This window comes from Macrotis lagotis, chromosome 7 (assembly GCF_037893015.1).
Source record: "Macrotis lagotis isolate mMagLag1 chromosome 7, bilby.v1.9.chrom.fasta, whole genome shotgun sequence".
NCBI classification, from domain to species: domain Eukaryota; kingdom Metazoa; phylum Chordata; class Mammalia; order Peramelemorphia; family Peramelidae; genus Macrotis; species Macrotis lagotis.
This window is the reverse complement of record NC_133664.1, coordinates 208,923,489-208,929,488: the sequence shown is the minus strand read 5'-3', so window position 1 is coordinate 208,929,488 and position 6,000 is coordinate 208,923,489. Positions and strand designations below refer to the sequence as shown.

The 6,000-nt window shown below is 45.7% G+C and overlaps 1 protein-coding gene across 4 annotated transcripts in view; it reads left to right on the top strand.

The window, feature by feature from the left end:
- Positions 1 to 622: 622 nt before the first annotated feature.
- Positions 623 to 6,000, top strand: part of TSPAN9 (tetraspanin 9) — a 240,544-nt gene continuing 235,166 nt past the window's right edge. For all 4 annotated transcript variants that reach the window (XM_074194642.1, XM_074194644.1, XM_074194645.1 and 1 more), the window contains exons 1-2: positions 623 to 727; positions 3,673 to 3,739. The gene's annotated coding sequence lies outside the window, so the exon portion shown is untranslated. The remainder of the gene's footprint in view (positions 728 to 3,672; positions 3,740 to 6,000) is intronic.

Sequence of the window (6,000 nt, the reverse complement as noted above, 5' to 3'; positions counted from 1 at the left end):
CATCTCAGGTTCCTTTCCTCTCGACCAATCATCCTAAAACAGAGCGTGAGGGAGCAGAATGAAGCCGGGCCAGGGCAGGACTGGGCAGAACGGGCAGGACGCCCCTGCTCCCCGAAGAGTGCAGTTCTGGGCAGCACCTCCATTCCCCATTCATCTCCCCTTCCTCCCCAGTGCCAGGCAGCCTTCTTCCCTCACAGCTCCTCCCCCGAATCTGTTCTTCCCTTCTCCTAGAAAGCCCTTCCCCTTCATTTCTCCTCCCCGGGCTCGCCCTCCTCTTCCTTCGGTCTCCCCTCCTCTTTTCTCTCTTCCACCCCCCCCCCCCCCCCCGCTCTCCAGGGCTCTCCATCTCCCTCCCCGGCGCGGGGTGCAGCTTCAGCCCTCGACCAGCTTTCTCGGGAAGCCGCAGCCCCGCCCCCTCCCCAAAGGAGCCCCCCGCTCCGCCCCCCGTTTCCACTGGCGGCGGCGGCGGCGGCTGGAGCGGGAGTCTGGGCGGCGGCTGGAACCTTCCTTCCAGCCCCCCCAACCCCCACTCCTCCGCCCGCCGGGAGGCCGGGGCCCGGGCTCGGGCAGGGCGCCGGCCCCGGGGCCCGCAGAGCGGGCAAAGTTGCGAGATTCCGGCCGCCCCTGGAAGAAGGAGGGCCGGGGCGGGCCGGGGCGGGCCGGCCAGCCCGGACGGAGCCTTCCCCCGGCCGGGCCAGCGGGGCCAGGACTGGGAGAGGAGGGAGCGGTAGGAGGAGGGCAGGGTGCCGGGGCACGGGGAGGGGGCGCGGAAGCGGAGAAAGGAGGCGCGAGGGTCGTGGGGGGGGGGCTGATGGTGCCAAGAAGGATTGGGAGAGAGCACCTGGGGGGGGGGGCGGAGGATCTTTGGAAAGTTTCTTGGGAAGAATGAGATAGAGAGGAGAGAGTGAGGAAAGTAATGGGCATTGGGGAGGGCTAGCCTGGGGCAGGGGGCAGGACTGGGTGGTGGGCTGTGGGGTGAGGCAGGAGAGAGGGCGGATCGGAGAACCTGGAGCTGGAGGCAAGACGAGGTGGTGGGATGTGGGGTGAAGGAGGTCATTGTTGAATAGCTGGACGCAGGAGTTGGGTCTGGGGTGAAAGAGGGTATTTTTGGAGAGTCTTACAGGAAACAGGACCCGGGGGTACTGTGTAGGGTGAGGGTGGAGTCAAGGTGAGGGAAGAGAAAGCACAGAGTTTTCTTGAAGAGCCTGGGGCAAGAGGCAAGATGTGGTAGTGGGATGTGGAGTGAAAGGATTTGGAGACATCCCACTTTTCTGGTAGAGACTTCTCGTTGAATAAGAGCAGAGACCCGAGTGGGGGATTAGTGGAGACTGGGCAGGCTTTGGGAATCTGGAAGGAATACCCACAATGATACTAATAATGTTAATTTAGTCTGAAATCATGTAGGATTATTAAGGAGGATGGTGGAAATGTTATTATTCACATTATACAGATGACCATACTGAATTTGAAGGGTTGAATGGTCCCCCCAAGTTTCAGAGCTAAGTGTCAGATCTGGTTTATGAACCCGTCTCCTGTTAGGATTTCTGGTGTAGCTCGGGGAGGAAGCTCAGAGGGTTGCTGTGCTGTGGTGTCTGCCTTTATTCCCATTTACACCCATCAGCATTTAGCTTCAAAGTGACTAGTAGGCACAGGAAGGACAGACTCCACAGGAGGTTATTTTGGATCGGTCCAAGGCCTGGGATTTAGCCATGAAGTTTGCATGAGTTTGGAGGTTTAAAAAGTTTTTGCATTTTTTAAAACTTAAAACCAGAAAAGAGGATTTTTTTCCCCTCATAGAATTGTGCCACAGAATGTTAGGACTGGAAAGAACTTGAGAGCTCAAGTCCAACCTCATTTTATAGATGAAGAAACTGAGCTTCAGGGAGGTTCTTTTTAATGACTTGCCTATGGTCAGCCAGTCAGTAAATTTCACAGCTGGAACCTATTTCCTAACTCTCAGTCTTGTGCTCTGCATTTGTGTATCTTGGAGCGGGAGCTTCTGTATCTCTTCCTTGTTTGAGAAAGATGTAGTTCCCTTCCCTGACCTCTCCCCAAGAATTCTTGCAGTTTCTGTGACTGATTAGAGCCTTTAGGAAAATGGGAGAGGCCTTTGGCTGCCATCTTTGTAGGTGGGGAAGCAGGATTGTCTCCAAACATGACTGAACGTTTAAGCCTTTAGTTTCCTCCTCTTTCACTAAAATTAGATAGAAACTTTTGGGGGTCTGCCCCATACTTGGGGGAAGGGGAAGAGGCTAAACGTGCACCTTTAAGCCTTTGTTCTGTAAGATTTCACTTCTTTTCCTTCTGTTCCCTTCTCCTATTCTCTGCAGAGTTATAATGGCAGAGATCCCACTTCTTACAAGAAGCTTTCCTTGACTAGCTCTGAGGAAGCATGGATTTGTGCTCAAATCTGTCTTATGCAGCATTTTTTCTTTCCCTGATAAATATATCCATAAGAACATTTTTGTACGTCACATTATTGAGAAGTACCGTCAACTTTTCATTATCTATACAGAGGATTAGAGTAGCATTATAGAGAACTGAGTTATGGATAAAAGAAAACAGTTTAACCCTCTAGACCATTTATATTTGGCTTAGGAATGCAGTCAGAGAGACAGATATTTATACTTCCCCCTCCCCTCTGGCCCAACCCTAGTACTACTGACTCAGCTGGGCCTCCATGAGGAAGAAGGGAATCTGGACGATTAAACTCTCCTGACTAGTTAAAGTTAACTGTAACAGTCTGGGATTTGTGTTTGCTTGTCTCCGTTAGATTTTAAGCTCCTTGTGGCCATATCTTCCTTCTCAATCAATAAACAGATATTTACTAACAGGTATTACTTGTTTTATGCCTGGCCATGTGCTGGATACTGAGGATATAAAGAAATCAGCCCTTAATTAGGCTGAAACTTCTTTGGGAAGATACACACACACACACACACACACACACACACACAAACACACACACAGAAATGAGAAGAGTGTTGAGAATTAAGTGATAAATGCTAAATGAATAATCGTTATCATTAAGCAGGATTTATAAAAAAAAGTTAGGGGGAATGGGGAATGCAGAGATATACAATAGAGTCTTTGCCATTGAAGACCTTGCAATCTAATTGTGAAACAAAAATTGGCAAACATGAAATGAAAGAGCACCACCATGCTACCACCATTTTTGCCCACCATAAGACCCAGGGGTCTAACTGAGCATCCTTGGTGAGCACATTGGCCTTAGCCCATCAACTAAATGCCTACTCCCTTTGGCCCCAACCTACCTTTTTAGCCTCATATGAGTCCTCTTCAGATTAAATCTTTGTCCCCTGCTTAGTTCAATTTCTCATGTTGTTTCCCCAACTGGAATGCCCTTTCCCATCTTCTCAGCTATATATATATACTATCAATCCCTTCTTGATTTTCTTCTTCTAATTCCTATGGCCCAGAAATCATTTGGTAATTTATTGCTTATTATTATTTAACTGTTTCACGCATAATATGTTGTTTCCTTAGAATGAAGGCTTCTTCCATGTAGAAAAATAGTGCATGTTATTTCTGTCTTGAAGCATCTATTTATCAAACTAATAAATTAATGATAGGTGACCTCTGACTCCAAAGGAAGAGGGTTGGGGTCAGTGTCTCTAGAATGACTGCTCATGGATGCCTCTTTTTCCACAGGAAGACTCCTGGATCACCTAGTGTCTGAAAGAAGCTAAGGCATTTGCAGGAGGACAAGAGAAAACAGGTCAGTAGGAAGTTAGGGGAAGCCTGTATTATAAACACTGATGAAGTTCTTGATTGGGTGGTAGGGGATGAGAAGATCCCATCCTCTTAGTACCGAATGGAATGATTAGCTTTTGGGGAATTGTAAGGAGAGAAAATTTTGTACCATGGTTATTTCTAATTAAGAGCTAATACCTATGTTAACTTGTTCAGTCATTTCAGCCTTTGCAGACTGTTCCAACTATACGGAAGGAGCTGAGGGAAGTAGGAGAGGTCTGTTAACTTCCTGCTTCCCACCCTTGAAAATCCTGGGGGTAGCTTGGGTGGAACAACTGGATGGAATACCCAGGCGCCTGGCCACTGGGCAGCATTTGCTAGGACTCAGACTATTTCTTCTCTTCTTCCTTCTCCCCGACTGCCTCAGATACAGGCTCCTTCTTAGGTTACTGGGTAAACTTCATGTAGACCTCATGATGTTTTTTCCCCCCTGCTGGGTGACCAACACATTTTTTTGCTCCCTGGTGGTTCCTTGCCAGGAAATTTTCTTCCTTGTGAGTCCCAGCAGGGTGGCCTCAGAATGGAGCAGCGAATAGTTGAGTCTTGTGTTGATTCGAAGTTGTAGTAGATTTTCACATTGCCTGCAGGTCTGGACCCACAATACCATCTTTGTTATCCTTGTAGAAATGTTGGGCAGGTCTCTTCCTGGGCTGCTCCCTGGGATTGACCCATGGGATCTTTGGTTTCATATACTTACAGCCACGTTGGAAAGAAGTGGGAATATGTGAGTTCCCTTTTTAAGAAACTTTCCCTTCTTGTCACTGGTCGTGATGGTTATCAGTTTTCAGCTATGCTGCCTTGGGATTTGGGGTGCTGCCTGTATTTGGGTAGTCAGATACAGGCAAGGATCTGAAAGAAATCAGGACAAACTGGAAATCAGGTTTTGGATATAGAAAAACTTGAATATGGAAGGAAAATTATAATCACATTGCTGATAATAGTTTTTTTCAGATTTTTCAGGCTTCTGGCTTTTGGGGAAGAGTGGCAACATCCTTAATTTGTGAAAGGGTTTGGAATGGGTTCAGAAATTTGAATCATTCAAGTTTCTGATGGAACCAACTCAATTGTGAGAACTCAGATGGGTCTTCATACACTCTGCAAGAACAGACAGCAACTGAAAACATTACATTTCTACCTTCTCCTTTCCATTCTCCTCTCCCCCCTACATAAATATGACCGTCCCTGAGTATTTTGATCTTCATATCCTAGTGCCTCTAAAAACCCTCTGTGGGTCTTTTGTTTCTTGTCCTTTGCTATTGAGTATGAGGGTTTGAAAGGCAAAAAGTTAATAAGTAATCTTAAAAAAACTGCTTTCAGTTGAAAGCTGGGGGATGGGGGAAAGAGGTTGTTTACAGAGATGGTATGTGTCACCTGGTTAGTGTTCAGGTCTTTGTATTTTTGTGTTGGCAATATTTTGAATATAAACCTGTACTTAAATTTTAATTGGATCCAGAGGTATTCATGTTATCATCTTGGATGGACCCTGGCCTTTCAGGTGAGTAAATTTAGCATCATCTATGGTCAGACATTGATTATTTATCTTGGATTTCTCTCTTCCTGAACCCCCAAGCATAAAAGTGAACCTAGGAACCAGAAATGTGAGTGTAAGTATGAGTGTGTATATATATGAGTGTCTGTGTTTCTGTCTGTGGCTGCCTTCCAGCACATATATTATCTTAGATTAATTGTTAGCAAGAAGACCTGAATTTCAAATTCCACTTCTGACACATTCATACACACTCTTAGTTTCTCTCACATTTCTGGTCCTATTTTCTCATCTAAATATATGATACCATTGTTCTAGCCCCTTCCTCTACTGCATTAGTATGAATATTCTGTGATTTGAAAAAAATTGTTTTTCAATTAAAACATTTCTTTTTTCTCAACCTAATGAAACCATACAAAAAAGAATAAATAAAACCCTGTAACCAATATACATAGTTAAATAAAGCAAATTTTCTCATTTGCCATGTCCAAGACTGTCTGTCTTAAATTGCATTTTGATTCACTTTCAGAAAGTTGGCATTTCCAAAATTTTACAAAGTCAAAGCCAGATTAGGAGCTGTATTTAGGAAACAGGAAAGGGAAAAATAACAAGAGGAAAAGGGGACAGGAAATACTTGAGTAGGGAACAGGGAGTGCAGGGCATGAGCCATATTAATTTTGAGTTATAATGTGACCATTTTAAGAGAATCTTCCTTGCTGTGGGTGTATATTGTTCCCTTA